Source organism: Antechinus flavipes, chromosome 6 (assembly GCF_016432865.1).
Source record: "Antechinus flavipes isolate AdamAnt ecotype Samford, QLD, Australia chromosome 6, AdamAnt_v2, whole genome shotgun sequence".
NCBI lineage: Eukaryota > Metazoa > Chordata > Mammalia > Dasyuromorphia > Dasyuridae > Antechinus > Antechinus flavipes.
Genome location: NC_067403.1, coordinates 7,093,958 through 7,119,785, shown reverse-complemented (window position 1 = coordinate 7,119,785; position 25,828 = coordinate 7,093,958). Strand labels below are relative to the sequence as shown.

Sequence of the window (25,828 nt, the reverse complement as noted above, 5' to 3'; positions counted from 1 at the left end):
ATGTAGTTGATAAATTAGTCAATAGACTTTTACTAACTACCTACTATATGCTGGACACTGCGATACATTATAGAAGAGGACATTTGATCAGAGTTTTGGGAAAGCCCTGGGAGTCAGCAGGTAGATGTTAGGAGAGAATATTCCAGGTAAAGGGGACACATGGTGAAAAGTCAAAGGTGAAGCAATGGAGGGCTGTGCCTGAGAACAGCAATACCAATATCACTGGACAATTGATTATGTGGAGAAGAATAAATTGTAAGGTTGGGAAGGGAAGAAGGGAGCGGGTTGTAAAGGGTTTGAAAAGTCCAACAGAAGATTTTATTTTTGATCTGGAAGGTAATAGAAGGCACCGGAGTTTACTGAATAACACGATCAGATCGACACACTATGAAGAGCAATTTAACAACTAAGAAAAAAATGGAATGTCCAGAGACTTGAAGCAAAGAGACCTCTCGTTTTCAGCCAGCTTTTTACAATAGTTCAGGTTTGCCTTGATGAGACAACAAGTAGGGACTGGAGAGGAGGATATCTACATGAAAGATACTAGAGGACTTGGCAATAGATTAGAAACATGGGATGAGTTGAGGAAGACACCTGGATGGCAAGCCCGGTGATGGGGAGCATGGTGGTCTCCTTGGCAGTAACAGAGAAGTTGGGAAGATGGGAACGTGTGGGAGAAGAGATTATGAACTCCATAAGGGCAAGAGATGTGATTTAGTTACCTTCCCCAGCATCTAGTAGTACACAAAGTAGAGGCTTAATAAATGCTTATTGAATTGAATTGAATGGCTTCTCTTGTCTTGAATGTTGAATTCTGGCTGAACTCCTTGGGAAGTAGATTTGCCCCCAGTTTATTTAGGGTTCTGTGATCTTCTTGGACTCTTTCCTATTTACCCATTCAATCATTTCAACCTGAGTATGATGTTTCCTATATCTCTGCTCCAGATGTTTATTTGGCTTAATATTCTCTTTCACAATTTCTGGTTTTGACTAGAACCAGGCCTGCTTTTCTCAATTTCGTGTGAATTGGACAATCCCAGAATCAAGTGGATTTAAGACTAGATAACTCATGACACCGAAAGGATGATACTTAGGGGACTGATGTCTAACTAAAGGAACAGATATAGTGGAGTCTTCTAGGGATGTTTATTTGGTACTGCTGTGTTCCACATTTTATTGTTTTGACTTTGCAAATGATACAAAGCCCCTTGGGTGCAAAGTCAGGATTCAGAAAAATTTCAATAGTTTTTCAGTCAACTGATAAACATTTGTTCACTGGCTATTCAGTGCCAGGCATCATGTTTGATGCTGGTGACACAATGACAAAAATAGAAAAAATTCAATGAAGTTAAGGAGAAACTATGGGAACAAATAGAAAATTTTGCAACATTGGCAATAAAAGTCAAAGGCACCAGTACAGAATAGGGATGATCCCAGAAGAAAGAAATTCATGTGGAAAAGACCAGGGGTTCTTAGTGGACTCATCTCAAGCATTGCTTTTTGAATGAAGATCTTCCTGACACCTCCAACTACTAGGGTCTTTCCTCCCTCCTTATCTTGTATTTATTAATTTTAATGCTTATTTTTTATTTATTCTCTATATACTTATCTATCTCCACGTTGTGTAATGCAAATTCCATATAATAGTCAAAATTATTTTCTTTTCATTTTTGTCCTTATATCTCTAGATCCTAGCACAGAGAGGAAAGGAAGGAGAGAAAGGAGGGAAAGAAACAAGAAAGAAAGAGGAAGGAAGGAAGAAAGAAAGAAAGGAAAGATTATATCTTTCTAGGGATAAGTCTTTTTGCACTTAGCAAGGCTGGCTCAAGATAGGAGGAACAAATAGTCTCCTGATTTTGTACTCAAAGCTTTTTTAAATTGGCAGAAATGATCAGAGTCTGTATTCTGCTGGCTTAGCTTTTGAGAACCCTCTTCTAACTTCATGACACCAGAGGAGGGAATGGAGAACTTTAATGGAGAAAGAGAAATACATTTGGAAAAAATTCCTAAGAACTGCACCTCCAGATCTCCTAGCATCTGTCTTCAGAAGAAACGTAGGTGCAATAATCAGCTTCTTTGGTCCTTGTATTGGCAACTTACCCTGTGAATTATTATTCAAATAGAGTGTTGTTTTCTCTTTCCTTGGAGCCATACCTGATTTCATCTGTCTTTCCTTATTTGGGCACTTTTCTGTATGTAATTGTTTCTCCGGATTTGCAAAGATATTGCTTTGACCTCATAACTTCATCTCTTTAGATGTAAATGGACTTGGTAGACCAGATCATTTTTCATTATCATCCCACAATTCAGTGAAACTCTGGTAGATGGCAATCATGTTTTGAAGTTCACAACAAAAAGAAGATTGGAGGATTGCATTTTTGCCCCAGAAAGGGAAAAGGGAGAAATCCTTTTTTTTCTCAAAAAAACAAGTGTTTTCAGATTTGTATACATAACTTAGTTGTTGCAAAATATTTGGCTTCTTCGTGAACCAATTCTCTGTAATCGTTCAATTTTTTTTTTCAAGATGAGGCATCGTTTGGCTACAGTGTGACACAATGCACTGCCTGAAATAAAATTATTTGCTCCTATATTTTTTGGCTAATATATAGCCACAGAACCAGAGTATTCTACAAAGTAACCTTTCCCAACCTGGCTGAAGTAAGTATGGGAAGCCACCCTTTGCCAACGAGCATGAGATCAGGCAAACTGGCAAATCAGAACCTATTAGGGGAGACATCCTATTCAATGGGTATGCGTTTGAAGCCCACAAATTTGTCCAAAAGAATGGCTCATACACAATGGCACCTACCCAGGTAGAATGATAGATCCAGGCTGAAACATGAGCTCCTGAGCCACATTGACATCTTGCCCTCGTTTGCAAGCCCTGATCTGTAGTTATGTGCCTAAAACACTGATGGATATATGGCTTATGAATAATCTGTTAAGATTTAACAGTAAAATCATTTTTTCACAATAAAGCTTTCTTTGCAAAATCTACCTCTCCAGTTATGATATCACTGAATTTCAACTCTGTGTTGGAAGAACACAGGAGAGTTCGACGGGTCCAACTCTTATCTAAAGCATGATGTGTCCATGAGAAGGAACACCAATGACTAAGAATGTATAAAACAAGAAAGGGACGTAAGCCAATCATGCGAAGGAGTGCAGCGTGAAGGATGACTGCTTGAGCACTGACAGCCAAGACATAATAAAACAACCAGAGGAAGGTAGTCGGGGTTCTCCCCAAAGTTTTTTCTTCTATATGTCACTTGTGGGAGTGCATAGACATGAAATGGATCCGATGGGAAGGCTGGATGCGTTATGATGTATATTCATGAAAAGAATACACGCGCCAATGCAATTGTGGATACTTTAAAGTGTCAAAGTATGAACAGATCCACTAACACAATCAATCTGCTATGGCTGGCTCCTACTCTCAAAGATGTTCTCAAGACCTTTAACTTGCTCAAAAATATTAATATATGGTATTTGAAGGGAAAAGGTGAAGAATTCTCCCAACAGCCTACTTAAGTTTCAGTGAATTCAAATGTGACCATTGACTCATGTGGCAGGTCCTTTCTCTAATGTATGACTCAGGGATTTGAAAAGACATCTGGAACTTATTTGAGCCTTTTGGTTTTCAAATTCAATATTAAATTCTTATAAGGAAACAGAAAGAAGTTAAAATATGTCACATTAGTAAAATCTGAATACATGAGGCAAGTATTTCCAAACACTGTGTTGTGTTTGGGCTCCCAAATCCTGGCCTCTGTGACAATAGAGCATTAAAAAGGGTCCAAAGTATTAACTGGAGCAGTAGAAGCTCTTCCCATAGAAAATGGCGCTCAACTGGTCAAAGATAAACATGGTAATGGAAAGCAAAGTTTTGGATCTTTTTGTATAGCTATTTCAGTGACCATTTTTAAGGTTTATTTTAATTTTAGTTGAATTCTTTTTAGCTGTGTAAGCTTTCAAGTTGACTGTTGGGACTCTAACTCATACATAAAACAGGTGATTAAACCCACATGGTTGTTATGAACTTTTTTCTAAAGCACAGGATGGGTTGATTTATTCTTAAAGCCAATGATTTTTTGTTTAATATAAATTTAAATTCGTTTCTTAGTATAGACACAGGGCCTCTGATGAGATGCTTTATATGGTAAACCTGGTTCCTATATCAGGAAATTAAGGGCCAAGTCTTCATGTTCAACAGCATCATAAATCAGAGATTTCAAACTGGATGGGACTACGGGACTTCTTGGGTTCCAGCCCTTTACTTACAGATGAGGAGTATGAAGTTTATAAAGATTGAGTGTCTTGTCTAGAGTGACACAGCTATTACCCATAGGAAGATCTTTCTTTAGGGGAATTTGCATTATGGAAATTGGACTTTAAATAAAGAATTCTGAAAGAAATCCACCTTCAAAAAAAGGCACCCATTAACTTTACTGGACAGTACTGTGCTCTCTGTCTTCACTCAACCAACTGGAGTGACTTCCCTTTGCCTCTAGGATAAAATACAAGTCCCCATGGACCCCAATAGTGTCTATCACCAGGCATTCTCTTGAACCCTGTGGTACAACCAAACAGAGTTTGGTTCAGAGTGTTCCATTTCTCGTCTCTATGCATTTTCCCAGGCCATGGCCATGCCTGGAATATGAGCTCCATCCTCCTCAGGGCCATCTCACCGAATCCCTCTCAGACAACCCAGACACCATTTTCCTCAAGAAACCTTTTCTGGTCCCCCTGACTAAAGTGCCTTCTCTCTTTAACTACTAGAAATTTCATTGCGTTATCAAATTATCTACTTTCTATTTACGATGTGTATATTTTTAAACATACCGAGTGTCGTGCCCATGAGAAAGCTCATTTGGAGTAGAGATTTTTTCATTCTTTTTCTGCCCCCAGGGTCTCTAGCACAGTGCTTGGCACAAAGAAGGCACTTAATCAATACTTAGTGCTTCACTGGAGCATCTACTTCTTTTGCAATTAATAAAGCACAAAAAGGCCCATCTGGACTTTTTTTGGGGGGAGGAGAATGGATTTAGTATGAAAACAGAACCTAAAAAAAAGAAGGAATGGATCTCTATCTTGCCCTCTGTTTCTATGTGTCTCTGAAGAAAGTGGGCTGCCCCAATCACTATTATTAATTAATTCCATGCTGCTAATGAGCCTTTCTGAACATCTTTGCTTTTGACAATTAACATGTGCACAAGTATGCAATCTCTTTTTAGAATGTGTGCCTCACTGGAACAGTTCCTAGAATTCATTCACTGTCTTGGTGACATTTCCACATCAAAGACCACAGTGACTTTGTCTCTGCCTCAGTCAGCCACATATGAGTGGAACAAAAACACAGCTTTAAAATGATTACTTCCACAAAAGAGCCACAACATAAAGAAGAAACATTTATATACTCCAAAGTTTCAGAGGTAATGTTCAAGGTCTCCAAAGTTCTTTGCTTTGTAGATCTCCCTTCCTTGTCTCCCGTCCCCCCAGCTTAAAATCTGCCGTGGATTCCCACTGGCTTTGGAGTTGCATCTAAACTAGTTAGCTGAATAATCAAGGCCATTTATTGTTGGGTCGCAATATTCAACCATTTCTCCCACAATAAAGAGATGCAGCACACTCATTGGACGGAGAGCAAAGCTTGGGGTCGAGACAACTAGCATGTGACTTAATCTCTTTAAGTCCCAGTTCCTCCATCTGTGAAATGAGGATAATAAGAGCCGTTATCCCAGTTTCATAAGTTTTCATAGTAAGCCAAAAGTGAAATCTTGTTATTTAAAGTGCTCGGTAAACTTTCAAGTGCTACATAAATGCTGTCTTCTATTAACATAATACACAAATCTTTGGCTTCGGCTAAACCGGCCCACTCTTTGTTCATGGGCCATATTATGCATATTCTTGCCTCAACTTATAGCATTTCCCAACAGGCTTCAGTCAAATCTATTCATGTCAAGCCAACAAATATCTTTTAAGTACTTGTTCAGTGTGGGGGAGTTTACAATCTAATTGGGGCGAGTGACAACATACAATCAAACAACTATGCACAAACAAGACATCTGTTGTAGTTCTTCAGTAGTGTAGGATTCTTTGTGACCCCATTTGGTTTTTTTTTTTGGCCAAGATACTAGAGTGGTTTATCATTTCATTCTCCAGTTCATTTTACAGATGAAGAAACTGAGATAAGTGGGGTTAAGTGACTTGCCCAGGATCACATAGATAGTAATTTCTGAGATTAGATTTCATGAATCTTCTCTGTTCCAGACCTGGCCACTCCATCCACAGGGCCACCTAGCTGCTCCGTAGAAGCAAGACAATTAGTGGAGTACAAATTGAAAATAATCAATAAAAGGAAAGCAACCAACATTACAGACATGAAAAAGAATTCATGCAGAAGGCAGGATTTTACTGAGAATGAAGGAAGCCAAGAGGCAGAGGGCAGGATTTCCAAGTACTGAAGAAGTCCCTCATCTTCCCCACTTTTCTAAGTCCTTGTAACTTTTAAGACTCATATCAAAACCAGCTTCTCCAGAAAATCTTTCTTGATTGTTCTATTTTTAGTGATCTCCTTCCTTTCTTTCTTTATTGCATTCATCTTATAAGCCAGAAATCTCCATGATGGATGCAAGTTAACATTTTGTATAGATGGAAAGTAAATATCATGATGTCTAGCTCTTTTAAACATTTTTATTTATTTTAAACTTAAATAAAAAATGAACACATCATTTATATAATCTCTCATATGTCTGCTCTGAAAAATAGAGGAAAAGCTTTCTAATCTCTTTAAAAATCTTTCAAGTGAAAAGTTCCATTGATTTTGACTTCATTCCTTAAAAGTATAAAAATATAGCACATTTTCCCCAGCAGACTATAAGTTCCTGTAGGACAGGGACTTTTATCTTTCTTTGTATTTCCAATGCTTAGCAAAGTACCTGGTGTGTAATAGAAATCCAATAAATGTGTGTGACCCTGGGCAAGTCACTTAAGCCCAATTGCCTCAGAAAAAAAGAACCCAATAAATTTTATTGACTAACTAGCTATTAACTGGTGATTAAAACTAACTTTTGATTTGTTTGTTAAAAAAAACAAACAATTGACATCATGAATGATGAGAATTTATTAATTGAATTTTAACAAAAAACTTTGTGGAGCTGGTGGAAGTTATCGTATATAGTTGCATTTGGACCCATCTTTGGGAGGAATCTTTTACCAATGGTAGTCATCCATTAATAAAATCACATATCTAGAGAAACTAAACTGTCAAAACTTTGAACTGTAATTAAAAATGATGAACCCACATTTTCAACAATGAAAAATATTAATCATACTTTTGTATCACAAAATAAAACGCAATCATTAACAGTTTTAAAATGTTGTATATTTTTTGTGTATCTTATCCTTTCTAATGATGACCTATATCTTCTATACATTATACTTACAGTAAGTATAATAACTATGTTATACTTACTATAGTAATATCAGAGTCATAGGTATTTTGTGAATGAATGCACATATATTTGAGGTACTTGTTCAAGTTTTTTTTTCTACTGATGGATGTGCATGATCTCACGAGTCTGGAACTTCCAGTCTAAAACATTCATTTCACACTTAGAAACTTTGTGCACTAATCCTGGACGCAGCTGGAATTGAAGTCCTGGCTTTGATGCTAACTAGTTGTGTGACCCATGGAACGTCACTTAGTTTCTCTGTCCCTCAGTTTCCCATTTGTAAAATGGTCATAATGATCCTTGCACTACCATCTCACCAGATTGTTGTGAAGAAAGCATTTTGTAAATTGAAAAGTGTTATAGAGTAGTGTTATTACCTACATTCCTATTGGTCTACAAAGAACTTGCTAGTGCAGGTATCGTTCTATTTAAAATGAGACAAGGATCAGAAGTGGGGGGAGGAGGTGGGGGAGACAGACACAGAGCTAGACAAAAGATAAGGCAGCAATGGAGCCAGCCTGGAAGCTGGAATAACTTGGCTTCAAGTACTATCTTTGACATAATTTTTGTGTGACCCTGGGAAAGCTCTTAATCTTTCAGTGCTCTTGGTGACTCCAAGATTGAAAATTACAGCAAAGATGCCCACCTGGATTGGGGGAGAGAATTTCCTATCTGGAAGTTCCCTAAATCATAGAAATCACAGGACCAACCTCTATCCTTGTAAAGACAATCACTCTTCCCAAAGGAAAGCAAATACTCTCTGATTGGAAAAGAATCCTTCTGAGACCTAAATAAACCATTCATTCTATTCAACTGGTGAACGATGGGGCAATTGGAGCTTTTAGAATGGAAGAATCACATGACCAAAGATTAAAATACATTTTTATTGATATTTTTGGGTTTTGCAGACCAATATCTCTCCCACTATCCCTTCTCCTGTTATTCTAAATAACAAAGACAACAGAAATGTTGTCTAGAAAGTAGGCAAATTCTTAACTGACATCTAAAAAAGGGTCCCACTTCCTAAGCTCTTGTCCTTTCTAAGGGATACTCAAATCATAATCTTCTAGATCAAGAAGGGGTCTTAGATATCATCCTTCCCCAAACTCTTTAATTTAGAGATGAGGAGATTGTTGTGCATCCTTTGTTCCCAAAGAGGATCAGTGACGCCACAAAGGTGATACTTTGACTTGTGAGTGAATGGGAGTTAAGTGAGACAGAGATGTGCAAGGCTGGCAACCTCACTCTATCCTCCAGAGGAGGAAATAGAGGTATAGAAAAAGCAATTGGGAGATGTGGGATTCCAACCCAGGTCTCCTGAGTCCAAATCCCAACCACTTTCTACTCTATCGGACTGTTTTCTAATATAAAATGTTTTGTGACAAATTAGGACCATGAGATTTCGTTGCCATCTGAAAAACAGGATTTATCCAGCTCATCACATGCTAGCCATGTAGATTTGGTTTTAGAAACCTATTATTTGGGTGATTCATGGAGAAACCACATGCCTTATCTCAGATTATTTTTCGTTGGATTGATTTTTTTTCAAAAGAAAGTCAGAATACAGAACCACAAAAAATCGCTTGGCCAACCCGTCATTTTAAAGGGGAATTTGGTGATTTATCCATCCAAACTAAACACTCTCTGTTATGGTATTATCCAATATAATTTTCAAAAAATTCAAGGCTTGTCCTGGAAAACTGTACTGTCCAATTTATTTACAATAACAATAATAAAAGAAACAAAAAATATCATCTGTTGTTTCATGTGGTCGTTGTTTAAGCCACTTCCAAGACATGCTGCATTTCTGGAGGAGGCAACATATGCCTTGCTGCATCTTAACTATTGAAATGCTAAAAATCCATATCTGAGGCCAAAATGCTAATTTTTATCAACAATAATAACTGCTTTACTTGTGTTGGTTTTACCCTTTACTGAATCGCTTTCCCATCCCTTTTTTTCTTTTTTCTTTTTGCTTTAATCTAGTGAAATAAGAAGTCTGATAGTGGAACACAGGTTTTCTGATTCATATCCTGTGCTCTTTCCCCTCTATTACAGCTACTTCTTTTCTTAATAGAATTTACAGCTACCCTGGAACTCACTTTATATTTGTTATTAGGTTTCCTATTCCTCTAGCTAATACCCTAGAAATGAAAGCAGCTCTGTGGATCAGATTATGAGCTCATGTGTGCCCACAATTAAATAAAGAATTGCTTGAAAGGAACATAAATCAGTTCTCGGGGTAAGCGTGGGATTTGGGAATTCTGTTCACGGCCGGAATGGCAGCCAAGCTGATTTGCGTGTGACAGATTCAGGGTTGGCGGGCTTGGGGCACTGTGTGCCACACCTCAAGAGGGTCAAAAGAAATGATGAGCTGGAAAGGAACAAGTGGAGGGAATTCTAGCCAAACCCCCAACTATGTAGCCTTCAGACTCAAATGATTGCCCATTCACATTAGTGGGTGCTCTCCCATATTCTATTTGGTCATCATGTTTTAGCATAGAGAGCATTGGATTTGGACAAGGGAACCTCAGTTTGAATTCTGACTTGGACACAATATTCCCGGGGCTCCCATAAGGTCCTTTAACTCCCCAGACCTCCTTTTCCTCATATGAGGGATGTACCTTGGGAGCACTGCACAATGGGGCATGTTACCGACCTCACAGGACCTCACAGACATTTGAGAGCTTTTTTGTAATTAGACTGGTTCCTTTGTCAGAGAAGGCTTAAGGAATGGGCAGCTGGGCACGGGGAGGTCATGTGCCATCCATGGCTTACATTGTCCTTTTCTTCATGGAGAGGAAGTCAGGCAAAGAACTTTGGGTTGTCATTGATTTGTCTCATTCTAATACCCAACTTCATACTGATCCATTCTTACCTGAAAGCTGGCTTTCCAGTCCGGTTTTTTGTTTGTTTGTTTGTTTTGCATCATCTTAATGGGCTCTCTCCTATCCTATGTGATATGAATTTTTGTTTCATCCTTGGCTTGGTGCCTTGACTTCCCCCCTGCATCCTTACCCTTCTGGCTATTGAGGTATCTATAAAAAAAAGTGAGGACCTTGACCAAATTGGCCATTAACTATTTGCCTCCATCTGGATACAATTTCCTGTGGAGGACGGACAAATGAGATATTGGCTTTTCAGACATAGCCATGGTAAGCATTAATGAAATCAAACACCCCACACTCAACCTACATTAAGATGGCTGTAAAGCATATCGTGTCCATAGTTTTATTTGGCTTTCCCATCAATCCTGTGACGTATATAACCGCAGAGTTTATCAGGGCCATTTTATAGATGAGGAAATTGAGACTCAGAGAGGTTAAGTGATTATTCCCAAGTCACCAAGTTATTAAATAACCAACCTGCATTTGAACCTCCACAGAGACTTGGATTCCAATCTAGCTTTTTCCCCATGTATCATGGTATTTGTGGAAGTATTCCAGGAGTTTCTAAATTAGTGAATTTTCTCCAACCATCCCTTCAGTGTAAAAATTCCTTCTATAACATCCCTGACAGGGGATAGGTCATCCTACAGCTTCTACATAAATCTCTTTAATTATAATGAGCTCATTTACATGAGACAATCAGTTCCATTGACAGACAGTTCTCATTGCTACAATTGCTACAATTGAACCTTACCACTATCTTTTGGAGTAAGAAATCCGCAAACAATTTCCTTCTTCTGTATGCTATCCTTGAATTTCTGTTCTGTATGTTTTCCAGTTTAAACATTTCCAACTTCTCTAGCTGTCCCTCCCATGACAGCAGGTAAGTTCTGGTTCACCTTTGGCTTTGTATCTCCAAGGTCTAGATTAATACTTGGTACATGTGCATTTAATAAAGGTTTGCTTGTTTGAGTCAGATGGCTTGAGTTCAAATCCTGACTTCTGTTTATTAATTGTGCAACTTTCAGTAAATCAATTAATCTCTCTTAGCTTCTCTTATCTCATCTATAAAATGGGCGGGAGATGGATTAGATCAGTGAGTCTTAATCTGGAACCATGTATTTCAATAGAATTGGTTTTCTTTGTAATCCTATGTAGGCTATTTTATTCATTTAAAAACATTAATCTGAGAAGGGGTCCACACACTCCAACAGATTGCCAAGAGTCCAGAACACACACAAAAAAGGTTAAGACCCCCTGAGATCTCTCTCAGCACTAAATTTATGACCATGAGTTGCCATGTTTGTCACCATCCAGAGAGACCTTCTTTGACATGCTCTAGTCTGTGAACGTGCCTCCTAAAATATGGTATCCGCAGTGGAACGCTATTGGTTTGAGCAGCAGAGTACAGCAAGGCTGTGACCCGGTCTCTTGTAGTGCAACATCCCATTCTTTTTATTAGCGGCCATATCACACTAGTTGAACTTGTTAAAAATGTGGTCTGCTAAAGTTACATGAACTCACTGCCAAGACAAGTTCCATTCATTTTACTCTGCCCTTCCAATGGATTCTCCCTCTTTCTTCCCCCAATGATAGGATACAGTTTACCCTGACATCTCATTATGACACAAGAATGAACACTTGATTCTCAGAGCCGAGGCTAAAAAGGGGAAGACCTGGAAGGTGCTGACAAGTGGCAAAGGCTTGGCAACAGACTCTCTCTTTGAAATGCAAACCAGCACCAAGCACAGGATGCTTATTTTCACTACAGAAGGCTCTTTTTTGGCTAAGACCAACCACACAGATTGTGAAGACCAGCCCTGAAGGCACAAAGGGGCTGTGTCTTTGTCACTACTGTTCAGCCCAGTGAGAATACAGCACTTTGTTGTTAAATCTCATCTTGTTAATTCTAGTTCAATGTCCACACCAGAGTAATTTCAGATAAACTATTCCCGAATGCTGAATCTGCCCAGTTGCCCCTCTCTACTGTCGCTTTCTACCATAATGACCTAAACTGAAGAATTCCTCAGGGGAAACCTTAAGTTTCCAGACATGGAACATTTCAGTTCCAGGTGATACCTACCATACATACAAATAGCAGGGGAATTGGACTAGAGATATTATCAAAGAAGATGTGAATAAATAATAATGCTTCTGATAATGGTATTAGTATGAATATGAAAAAGACCCCATCCAAAGTGTATTAGTCAATGACTACTATAGTTTTTAAAAAGCAATGTAATTTCAATAAATAAATTGAAGTAAGCCATTGGGATGGACAAAAGGTGTGATGCTTAATTATCCCACTAGAAATGCAAAAACAGCTCATTGCACTTGTACATATTCCACAAAATAAAAAGCCACAGGACAAAAATAAGCTGAGCAAGAGAGTGAGTTCCAACTAAATCCGAGAAGCACAAACACAAGAGAAAGGTGCCTGGGGTTGGCGACTGCTCGGACAAACAAAAACGAAGTTGACTCGAGTGCCGGATGGTGTGGATTCAGGAAGATCAAAGCTAGTATTCTGTCTCAAACTCATTAGCTGTTTGATCTTGAGCAAGTCACTGAAAACTGAGTCTCAGTTTCTTCATTTGGATTTATCCCACAGGTTTGTAAGGAACAAATGAAACAATCTCTCTAAAGCACTTTGCAAACTTTAAGGCACCTCAAGCAACTATTAAGATGAGGAGGAGGAGGAGGATGACAATCACCTTAATATAACCTAGCGTGTTAATGACTAAAAACCTAAAACCTACCTTTAGGTGAGCTCAAAACCGTGAACACGTCTTAGAACTGCCTTAGTGGAAATATAGAATTCTTGGAGCAAGTCAGACTTCACTGACTCAGTTCAACAAAAATGACTCCATGATTCACTCTATTATAAGGCACTGTAAAAACCCCTGTATAGTTCAGTCATTTTCAGTCACATCCGACTCTGCAATCTCCTTTGGAGTTTTCTTGGTGGAGATACAGGAAACATGCTGTTTTCTTCCCCAGCTCATTTTATAGGTGAGGAAACTGAGGCAAACTGGGCTGGGACCAGCTTCGCAGAGCTTAAGTGTCTGAGGTTAGATTTGAACTCAGGAAGATGAGGCTTCCCAACTCCAGACCCAGTGCTCTGTGCTCCAGGGCGCCCCTAGCTGCCCTATTAGCCTGCTCTACTTTTGGAATACTCTATTTTATTCTCAGCATCATATTTCAAGAGTGGGTAATGACTAATTATTGAGAGCTTAGAGAAAGGTGATCTGGTTGGTGCGAGGACACAAAGACACATCATAAAAGGGAATAATGAAAGGGATTGGGTTTCCTTAGTTTAGAAGGGGAAAAAAAGTTCACGGGGACTTGATAGTAGCTATTATTTTAAAGGATCTCATGAAAAGGGTGGAGTACACATCTGGTTCAAGGCAGTTTGGCTTCAGTCCGTTCTAATAACCCGAACAATCTAATACCCTGCATTGTCCAAGAATGGAACAAGGCACCTTATCGTTCAGTCAATCAATCAGCAAGCATTTTGTAACGTCTCCTACGCGCCAAGCGCTGTGCCTTGAGCTGAGGAGAAAATCCCGACCAGAGCCAGTCCTTGCCTTCAAAGAGCTCACGTTATGCTGTTACCTAATATTTCCAAACCACTTCAAAGTTTGTAAAGTGCTTTACACGCATTAACTTAGGAGATTTTCAAAACCATCCTATGAGAGAGGTGTTCTTACTTGAGATCTGAGAGATGAGGAAACTACAGTTTAAAGAGATTCAGTGATTTGCTAAAGAACATAAAACTAGTAATTGTCTGAGGCAGGATTTTTAAATTTAACTTTTATTTTTATCTTGAACTTAGTGAAAACCAAATAGAATTGGCGCTTCCAAATACATTATAAAGGATTACACACGAAGCTGCAGATCTCCATTTTGGGCAGCTTGTTTTTCTCTCTAGTCATCTAATAAATACGACCTGCACTTTTCACAACTGTTCTGCTTGTCTGTGCTTCTTCCTGGTGTTCCTTCTTTCCTTTCCTCTAAATTTTTAAAATGATGCTCAAGGAGTCACTTTCTTTCTCTTTTCTCTTCCCCTCCTCCCCATCCCTATCTGTTCTCACTCTCCTAAGTCCTCCTTCCATGGGAAAAAATAAAAATAAAGTCCTTGTAATGAGTGAGTATTACCAAGGCAAAACAAATCCTCACCGTGGTCATGTCTAACTCTTCATCCTAAGTCCACCACTGTCAATAAGGGTATGTACATCATGCTTTGTCACCTGTTCTTTAGAACCAGAATTGGTCCTTGTAGGAGTCAGATTCTCAAGTCCTTCAAAATTGTTTTTGTTTGTTGAGTTACTATTATATACATGGGACTCCTGGTTCAGATTACTTCATCCTGCATCAGTTCATAGAGGTCTCTTTAGGTTTTTCTAAAACCATCCATTTTTTCATCATTTATTATGATTCTATGATATTTCATTAATTCACATGCAAGTTCTTTATTTGAATATATAAATATATATAATAATTTATAATAAATACATAAATATATATATACAGAGAGAGAGAGAGAGAGAGAGAGAGAGAGAGAGAGCAGTGAAAGTGTTGGAGTAGAAAGATCTGCAGTCAAATCCTACTCAAATTGGATAAATCACAGCCCAAGTTTACTGAAAAGTGTCTAAGTTTCACTCATCTTAAACTTCTCATCTGTAAGATGGGGATGACAATAATAATCACTTACTTCATAGGGTTATTATGAGGATTAAATGAGATAGTATGCATAAATTTGCTCTGCAAACCTTAAATGATATACACAATTATATAACAAATTAATTGTAGTTGTTGTTGTTACAACTGGTCCCCCCCACCTTTTTTTTATCTCCTTGAGGTATAGACCCAATATCATTGGGTCAAAAGGAATGTAGAGTTTTGTTGTTGTTTTTTTTAAACCTTTTAACAATATTTCTAATTATGTTTTTTATTAAAGCTTTTTATTTTCAAAATATATACATGGATAATTTTCAACATCCACCCTTGCAAAATCTTGTGATCCAAATTTTTCCCTTCCTTCCACCCACCCCCTCCCCTAGATGGCAAGCAACCAATTGATGTTAAACATGGAATGCACAATACTGTGACCTTTGGGGCATGATTCCATATTACTTTTCAGAATGGTTGGACCAAGTCCTGAACTCTCTGAAACATTTTTTATTTCCTATTTTTGCCATCTTTGCCAATCTGATGAGTGAGCAGGAGTCATTAGAATTGCTTTAATTTACATTTCTTTAATTATTAGTGATTTGGAACATTTTTTCATATGTTACTTGATAGCTTGGATTTCTTCCTTTGAGAACTGCCTGTTTTTATCCTTTTACTATTTATCAATTAGGGAACAGCTGGGACAGGATTTGAATCTGGGCCTTTCTGAATACACGTGCAATCCTCTGACCATTGCCTCTCCGTTATATCTGAAGAGCAAAAGCTACAGAATGGCAACCTGCATTTAGTGGAATCAAGCAATCGATCAACCAACATCTCCTAAGCCCATGGAGACCAGGTAGTATACTAGGCCCTGGGGAAACAAATATAAAATTAAATTGTCCCTGCCCTCAAAGAGCTCATATTCCATCATTACCTAAAATTTATATTTTGCATTTTACAAAGTGCTTTACATATGGTATTTTATTTTAATCTCACAACAATCTCGTGATGCAAACCATTTTATTGCTACCATTTAATAGCTAAAGAAATGAGGGGAAACCAAAGTTGAAGAAGAGCCTCAGTGTGTTTTTAGTAGCTTAGAACTACATTAAGACTTTAGGGATACCCCACCCTCTCAAATGGACTCTTGCATTTGGTGGAATCAATTCATCAATATTTTTTGATCACCTGCTATGCTCCAGGCACTGTGCTGGGCTTTAGAGACAAAAAAAGGAAAAAACAATTCTTGCTTTTAAAAGACTTGCAGTTTAGCTGGGGAAATGAACATATGTGTGCATGTAATGTGTATATGTATCTAAGTATGTATACAGATACATACACATATGTATGCGTGTGTGTGTGTGTGTGTACACACATATATGTCTATACCTAGACAAAATAAAAGATGATTTTCAGGGTAAGATCCATGCATCTGGGAGCATCAGGAAAGCCCTCATAAAGAAGGTGGCGTTTGAGCTGACTTTGACAGGCCAGCTGACTTTCAAGGTTCCTTTTTCCTACAGGGATCTCTAAGAAGACTATTCCATTTGAGCTTTGGGGACAATTCTGGAATAATCAACAGAGTTTTGATCTTTAGAGTTAACTCTGAGATAGACTTAACAGACAAACATGACTCATTGTACACTAGAATGAGACTATGGACCGTTTCCAGAGGAAGTTTACATGATTAATACAGAGCATAAATTTCTCTTTATTAAAGTTATTGATGAGATCACAAGAAAAATAAATGGCAAAACAATCTCCTTAACTACTCAGGTTCTCAGAGCTTGGTAAATACAACCATGAAGGTGTGTGTGTGTGTGTGTGTGTGTGTGTGTGTGCGTGCACTACATAGCTAGGTTGGGGGGAAGTGGGGAATTAATTTAGAAAAGACAAAATAATTCATTCATTCAAACTTCACCAATTTAGAGTTTGCGATATTTCTAGTAGAATCTGACAAAATTTACTTTTGTACTGACTTTGGAAAGTGTATTAGTAAAACAAATTAGAAGGGAAAATAAGGCCAACAACCTATTTTCAATTTTTGTGAGTAGTACATACAATGAGGTGGAAGAAATCATTCATTCTTTTAAAATTTTAAAATTTATTTTTAATTGATGCAATAAAACTAGCACTTCTATAACACAGTATAATTTTAAAAAGAAGCTTACACACAAAATTGCAAATGTATTCTGTACAATTTGCTATTCCCTTTAAATATGTAATAAAGTTTTCATGTAAATTTCTTTTTTCCCTTTTTTTTTGCCCCCTACCATAGGGATAGCTATCATTACATGCAAATATGTGTGTATATATGTGTCTGTTTGTGTATATATATATGTATATGTATGTGTCTGTGTGTATATTTCTATTCATCAGTTCTTTCTCTGGATACAGAGATAGATACATCTTTGTTCATTGGTCCTTTTATAGTTATTTTAGGTATTTATAATCCTCAAAATGGCTTACTCAGCCAAAGTCGTTCTTAGAGGAATATTGTTGCTACTGTATACAGTGTTCTCTTGGTTCTGCTCATTTCATTCTTCATTATTTCCTATAAGTTTGTCCATGCATAATTTCTTGAAGTACAGTGGTATTCCCTCATGATCATGTACCATAACTTGTTCAATCATTCATTCCTTCCCCAAACATTTACTGAGCGTTTATTGTCCTGTATAAAGTACCCTATAAGACTCTATGAGCTGTACAATAAATACAAGATATAGTCCTGATCCTCAAGAAGTTATAGCCTAGAAGAGGAGCTAAGATGTACATAATAACACGTGCACGCTTTTGAAAAGAAAAACTATTGCCCAACACCCTCAAATATCCATCCCTGATTTCCCGCCCCACCCCAATGATTTTGTGAATGCTACAAGTTTTAGCTGTAAAATTGTTCAAGTTGGTCATGGTTTGCAAGTACTTATGGTAATTTATTCCATCTGTGACCTCTGTGATGCTTTTACTCCCAGAACAAGTTAATGAAGTTTAAAAAATGCCTGGTTGAAAATTTAGGAAAAATTTAAGTACCAGTGACTGCAGCCCAAAGACACTGAGCAAGATTATTAAATTAGCAACAGCAACAATTTCATCTCATTACTCTTTTTCTCCCTGTATTATTGAGGAGATAGGACTAGAGCATCTAAAAGGGATTTGGGGACTAAATCAACAATTCATTTTTTCAGAGAAGGAAATGGAGGCCCACTGAAGTTACTTCCCGAGATTAAATACTTGGATACTGGCAGAGTCAGGGTGAAAACTCGGGTCTCCCTGGCTCTTTCCATATGTCATCATTGTCCTGCTGTTCTAAAGCTTTGATTTGATTTGTTTTCCATGGAGCAGACAAGTTCCATTTATACAATCTGAGCCCTGAAATGGTTGTTACAACATGAAGTCCTTGAGGACCAGGGGCAAATGTGTAAAGAATATAGATGATATTAGGCTATATAAGCAATTTTTATATGTATGAGAGAGAGACCATAAGCAAGGATGGTGTGAAGAGATATTTCAAGTATGAACTGAAGCACCGTTGGGGGAGATAGTTGGATTTTTCTTTGGCCTTCAAACCTGGGAAAGACGCTCCATTGGGTACATGGAACCGCAGCTGAAAATTCCACCATTGGGACTGCAAGTTTTGAAGTGTTGGGACCTGTTTTTCTGGAAGTCGAGGGGATTAAGGGACAATTATTTAGATTACCTATTTCCCTAGTGGTATAGAAGATGGTATCCCTTTCTATATGGGCACAGAGAGCATTTTATTATTCTTTTCCCTTTTTTTTGTAATTTACATTGTCTCAAGTCTTAAATGTTTTGTTTTTGGGTTTGTATGTCTTTGGTATGTTTGGTATGAAACAGAGTAATTCACCAGATGGGGGCTTAAGTCATGAATTGAGTAGTTATTAGCCCCAGACAGATGCTCTGCTTCTGGGAGTATCTAAGGAAACAGGGAGAGTAATATTTCACTATTATAAAGCCAAGATTAATCATGATGCTTAAGAAATTAATTATGATTAACCAGGGCACTTAAGGAACAGGGTATTTGGGGTAATCATAATTTTAGATTAATTGAGAATTAAGCTAGTCAACTATTTTGCTACAAATATTTTGAAAACTGATGATTTGATTTTCCTGCTCTTTAATGAATTAGGATCCTGCAAGATCTTCTTCTGAACACCATTTATGGATGTCTCCAGTTATCGATGTAGATTTCTGTACTCAAACTAGAAGCCCTCATTCTGATTCCATTTATCTAGAGTTCTAGAATTCAATTCTACCAATAGTCTCCTACTGATTCCCTTTGTCTCTAATCTTTCCTTTTCTAAATCCATTATTTACATCAGTGGTGTCCAACAAATCAAAATGGAGCCACTAAATCAAATAAGGATCACTGGGGGCTCCTGTTTGCTTAGAAACTCCCAAAGGAACATTATCTGTGTTTTATTGCATTTGGGTTCATTTTGTTGGACATTTCCTAATTGTATTTTTTTTTTTTTTTTTGGCTGAGGTAATTGGGGTTAAGTGATTTTCCCAGAGTCACACAGAGAGAAAGTATTAAGTGTCTGAGGTTGGATTTGAATTCAGGTTCTCCTGACTTCAGGGCCAGTGCTCTATCCACTGTACCATCTAGATGCCCCTTTCATTTGGTTTTAATAACACTAGGGAGGGTCGTGGCTACTTGAGCCCCGTCCCGTTTGACACTACTGGTGTAAGTTTTCCTGAGCCCTCCTTGCCACTATCTGTCCAATTGTGTCGCCATTGCCTACTCGAGACATTTCAGATTCTTTAGATTGTCATTCAATTCTATCCATTTTAATTCCATGGGTAAAAATTAATAAATTCTACTGTGTTTAAGATGCAGTTCTGGGAATTATAATACAAAAATAAAATAGACCCAAATCTCTAAGGAGTTTCTGTAAGGAGCTGCTGTTCTCCTGGGGGAGACAACAGATACACATTATGAATTATATGTAAATTAAAACACAGTACTTCCAAGAGGGAGAATGCTAACAACTGGAGGGATCTCTGGTAGGAGGTGGACTTGAACTGGGCTCTGAAGGAAGCAAAGGTATAAATCAACCCAAATGGGTCACAAAGAGTTGGACTCTACTGAAAAACCACTGAAATGAAAAGAGATAATGTATCCTAGTGGATAGAGCGCCAGGCCTGGAGTCAGAAAGACTCCATGTTTCTTTTCTGGTTTAAATCTGATTTTAGACACTTACTAGCTGCTTGCCTCAGCCACCTGTCAAATGCATTGGAGAAAGAAATGGCAAACCAGTTCAGGATCTCTGCCAAGAAAACCCCCAAGGGGTCACAGATAATCAGATATGAAGAAAATTGACTGAAAAAGCTCAGAAAAGTAGGTGGAGGCCGGAGAATGGAGAGCTTTGGTGAGCCAAACCTCATTTCTCCCACTCTTTTTCTTCTCTCCATTCACACTGCTTCATTTCTCATCCCTCACTTGCTTCCCTCCAATTCAGGATCTCATCATCTCTGACTTGGCCACCTAATTGGATTCTCTGCCTAAAATTTTTTAACATTTAACCCCTCTAGTGACACAGTGAATAACTCCCTGGACACAGAGTCGGGAAAAACCCAAGTTCAAATCTGGTCTCAGACACTCACTAGCTGTGTGACCCTGGCCAAGTTATTTAACCTCTCTTTGCCTTAATGTCCTCATCTGTAAAACAGAAATAATAACATAGCGTCACATAAGATCACATTTGTGAAAAGTGCTTACCATTGGCTGGCATACAGTGGGCACTTTCCCTTCCCATCTTCCACACAGTTGAAAAACTGGCATTACTAAAACATAGATCTGATCAAAAATATTCAGTGATTCTAGATTAAAATATAAAACTTTTTAGCTTAGCATTTCCAGTCCTCTGGTCTGGCTCTTCCATTCCTTTTTAGCCATATTTCAGTGTCCAATCTTATCTATTACAATTTCCCTCCATGAATACTTGTTGTTGATATTCAGTAATGTTAGACTTGACCCTGTGGGACCACACGGTCCATGGGATTTTCTTGGCAAAGATATTGGAGCGGCTTGCCATTTCCTTCTCCAGGGGATTAATGCAAACAGAGCTTAAGTAACCTACTTGTTTGTTTGTTTGTTTGTTTATCCACTCACTCATTCATTCATTTATCATGAGACTTATTATTTAGGAAAACCTTAATTTAAGTTTTCCTGCCTCTACTGAGTCTATTCCTTTCACTTGGAAGGTTCTCCACTCCTTTGCTACCTGATTAAATCCAAATGCCATTTCTTGACAAAGTTTTACCTGCCCTTTCTCCCCCCAATTTGGACAGGATCTTTTCTTTCTCTTAATCCTCCTAAGACTTAGTTTGTATTTCTTGTATTGCATTCTGATTTTATTTATTATTACATTTCTGAAATGCATTTAATACATTCTAATATATATTCTGTGTTAATAATCATTTGCATTTTGTTTAATCTCCCCCAAATAGATTGCAAACTCCTTGAGAGTGAAAATTGATTTCCTATAGTAACCAATGCAGTGCCTTATATATTGTTAAATAAAAGTGTGTAGAAATTCACATACTGAAAGCTTGGGGTTTTTTACCCTTATACAGAGGAACTCCCAAGTAGAAACTTGCTTGTTAAAAGCTTTGGATTTTGTTTGTTTTGTAGTTTTTCTTTTTCCTCCTGGCAGTGGCAAGCACCCAAATATTCATAAAGAACAGTGTATTAAATTTAAAATATTAAAGCTAGCACTGAAGATCTGTCCCTTACTTCACTATCACCTTGGCTGACTTCCACTTTTTTGGCACTGGATTTCCATATGCATAAAATGTTTGTTTCCTTTGTTTGCTTTGATTTAGATCGTGATATTGCGTATCATTCGTCTTAGAGAACTTGGCAGTCAAAAGTATAAGCCATGTTTTACTAAATCAGAAGAAAATAGTGGACTATGGAAATAACCTTTGCTCATTGTCTCACTCTTCAATTTGTGCTCCTAACCTTTTTTCATCATTTATTTCAATTTCTACACTGTATGTTAACTTAAAAGGGAAAAACAAATCTATCAAAGAAACAAAAAATTTAGAAAAAGAAGAAGAAGAAGAAAAGAAGAAAAAGAAAGAAAGAAAGAAAGAAAGAAAGAAAGAAAGAAAGAAAGAAAGAAAGAAAGAAAGAAAGAAAGAAAGAAAGAAAGAAAGAAGGAAAGAAAGGGAAAAGAAAAAAAAGGAGGAGAAGGAAAGAGGAGGAGGAGGAGGAGAAGTATCATTTCTCTCTCATCCCCACTGTAGAATATACTCTAACTGTTGAACTTTTTTTATCTTTTTTTTCTTCAAGCAGATAGGACTACATAAGAGGCAGAATTAGCAAATAATTAGCATCTTAGGCATATGCATATAGAGAAGCTGTAGATCATAAAAAGGAAGCCTCCAACTGAAAAACAGCCTTTCTCTTGACTGGACTGCTAGCTTCGGCAGACATGGAAGCCCGGAAGATGAACACTAAGAAGCAGGGGCAGAGAGGGGAAAAAGAGTTTTCTGATGAGTTTCTTTCCCATGGAGAGGCCTTTGAAAGGCCCTTCTAGCCTTAAATCTGGGATCGCAGAGGCCCAAAGTGTGACTCAGCCTCCCACAGATTGCAAAGGGCTGAGCTGGAACTCCCTGCAGACCCCCTCCCTCTAGAGTCCTTCCATGGGCAGCAGCATGGCTGCCTCCCATCCTAGGGACACGAACTGAGGGTCTTGGGCGCTCCAGTTCGGACACGGGAAGATATTTTGCAGAGCTGGTCCCATAGGGCTCAGAAGGGCTTAACCCTTCTCCCCTTTCCTGCTTTTTGGGGGATTAGGTTTCTGGCCAGAGAAGTGGGGCTGTTCTGGAGCCCACGGCCCCACGAGTTTAGAGCGCCAGACGTGGGACCACAGAGCCAAGGGGGCCCACCCGGGCCTTGAGCCGGCGACCTGCTGCCTTCGGGTGTTCCACCTTAGCCAGCGGATGGAGCGCAAATCTCCTCCACACAGGAATGAGGGATGAGAAAAGCTGATGAGCTCATCAGGGGCTCCCCTGACACCGCAGGAATGTGCCGGACCTGGCCTTTCCAGGGCTCCGGCCGGGTTTTCATTTGAAATCTCCGGTTCCAAACGCCCCCCAATCACCAGTGCTTCTGACGAGTCGGGGGGCCAGGGCCGCATGTAGGGTGGCGAGAGCCCCAGAGGCGTGTGGGGCTGCCTGCGGGCCCTCGCCCCTCCGAAGGCCGGAATGGTCACGTCATGCCATACTGCGCACTTCCCAGCCCCACCCAGCCCCTGGGTAGTCCCAGGCGCCATGCAGCTCACTGGATGTTTCTAGCAATCAGCCTGTGGAGAATGATGTCATGGGGCTGGTGGGAAGGCCCCTCCACCTCAAGATAGGGTGGGGGCGTCTCCAGTCGGACCAAGGCGTCTCAGAGGGAAAGCAGTGCAAAAAGGGGGCTCAGAAACTCACTCTCTGCTGAACCTTTCACTGCCGGGTACTCTCAAGAGCCAGCAAAAAACATGGATTGAAGAAAAAGGAGGAAAAGGGAAAGAAGAGAAAATTTAAGGTGTTCTCTAATATCTCCTCAACATGAGCTCCCATTCTGCCTCAGTGCCCCCATTTGTAGTCTCCTTCTTCCCAAAGGAAGACTAGAACCAAGGCTCAAAAAAGTCCTGTGATTTAAATTGTTCCCCAAGCTAGAAGACAAAAAATAGTTGTAACTGCTTGTTGCAATGAAGCAGGTAGAAATTCTGCTCGGAAGAGTTCTTCTCTCCTGAGTAGGTCCCTCTTCTGCAGATGGGGGGTTAGTTTGCTGGGTTCTCCACAAGAACATTTCCCTGCCCAAGCGGGTCCCCTGCCGGAGCTCGGTAGATGGAGCAGCTGAGAACCCACAGACATCTCCAGCTGACAGTAACCCTTCCTCACAGCCCAGCCCGGGAGCCCGAGTGCCTGCCCGTGGAGAATTGGGTATGAGCTGCGTCTGCACAGAGACTTCACGGACAAGGAGAACATCTCATCCCGTGCACCTGGATGTCCAGCTGGGCTGGGGCAGGACAGTGATAGCTGGAGAGTTTCTAGGGAAGCTGCAGTGGTCTCCGAGCTACTTGTGTACTTGCTGGCCTAAACTCTCCCTGGGCAGGGACCTTTCTCTATAATGGGCCTAATGAGGAAAAAACAAGGAAATGCTTTTGTTTCTAACTTGTGCTAGGGAGGCTGATAAATCACCCTCTCGACAGTCCCCCTGAAAATGGATGGGGTTTCCAGTCAATAGATACCAATATAATTTTTTTTTACTTTTTTCATGGAGAAAAATACACACATATAATATCCTCCTATTTCATTTCCAAAGTGTGAGGAAGAGTCAAATGTTTTACTTGCTTGGTATTCTTAGAATAGTTTCTGAAATTAGCTGACCGGGTGCCATGGCAACAAAACTGAGGTGAATGATCCCCAAAATCATTAAAAGAAAAGATATTGCTGTTGATGGATGGGAGAAAGAGAAATGGGGAATCAGGAAGCAGGAGGATATGGAGAGCAAAAAGGACAGAGAGACCGTGTAGAAAGTAAACAAAGCCATTAGCAGAGCCACACGTAGTCTGGCTAGTTCAGGTTGGGCTTTCGAGAACTGTTTGGAAAGGAGGTAATCATTCTTCCTAAATCCAAAGTTATTTCCCAAAGATCCTTTCAAAAGCCACAGGAACCAAAAAGCACCAAACTGCTGAAACTTTTCAGCAGCTAATTCATCATTTGCTCCCACACTCTCTAACAATAATAAGACTTTTTCAAAAAGTATCCCATCTCTCTGGAGCAGCTGCCTTCCCTTCCTCCACGAAACACTCCTGAAGAGGGGCAAACCCCAAGAACAAAAAAGCATCCACCACCAGCTCTTTCCGCTCTCTCTCCTACCCCTCCACACGCCCAGGGGAAATGCCAGCTTACCTTCCCCTCCAGGAGCCGGCACATCAAATGGCCCACAAGAACATGAAACTCCCTCGCGGTGGTTGTCCCATGAATCTGGTCAGCGCCACAACTGGATGCCAGAAAGAGCTGTTTGTTTTTTCAGAGCCCCTTGGAAATGTCACCGAAAAGCTCTGGAGGAGAAAAGGCAGCACTTGTCAGAGCCCCAGGAAAGCGTTTGAAGCTAGGAGCTCATGCTCTTGTGGAACTACGTTCTGCAACTGTCTTTCCCCGGTTGAAGCAGCCTCCCACTCCTTCTCTCTCTCAGGCACTTGCCAACTCCGATAATTTAAAGCAACTGCAATCCTGCCCATAAAACTCACATTTCAAAGAGCCCTAGTTAGGAAGGAAGGAGCAGGAGTGAAGTTGTCCCTGCACACCCCAGACTGTGGCAGTCACGATCCAGGGTCCCAGGGATGCAAAGCTTTGCCACCCCCTACTTGACCCATTTCCCTGCTGGCTATGTGATTTCAAGATGCCTTTTAAAGACAAAGGGCACTGCCCCATTGTGGGGCGAAGGGGAGAAACTGAAACATCTTTACAGGTGGGAAAATTAAAGTCCGGACAGACTGTGTCCTTGTGGCAGGGTACGTAAACAAATGGCTCATCGAATCATTTTTAATGAGATGATGCTTTCTTTTCTGGTGGGGATCAGAAGGTTGAATCTCAAAGGAAAAAGCTCAAGGTCATGGCGGTGGAGAGTTGAGACTCTGTCTGAATATGTCTCCTGTAGTAATTACAGGCTCATTCCAATCAAGAATCTGGTCCTTATTTTGGGAAGCTCCTGTTTCTGGACTGCAATGGAAAGCCCCTCTTTGTATTTGTACTGCCCTCAATCTCAGGGCTCAGGCCCAAAATAAGAGACCT

General features: G+C 39.5%; 1 protein-coding gene across 1 annotated transcript in view; it reads right to left on the bottom strand.

Annotated features, from left to right (window-relative positions):
• C1QTNF7 (C1q and TNF related 7) overlaps positions 1–25,199 on the bottom strand; it is a 118,823-nt gene extending 93,624 nt beyond the window's left edge. Inside the window, exon 1 of the mRNA XM_051965538.1 lies at positions 24,944–25,199. The gene's annotated coding sequence lies outside the window, so the exon portion shown is untranslated. The remainder of the gene's footprint in view (positions 1–24,943) is intronic.
• Positions 25,200–25,828: the final 629 nt, after the last annotated feature.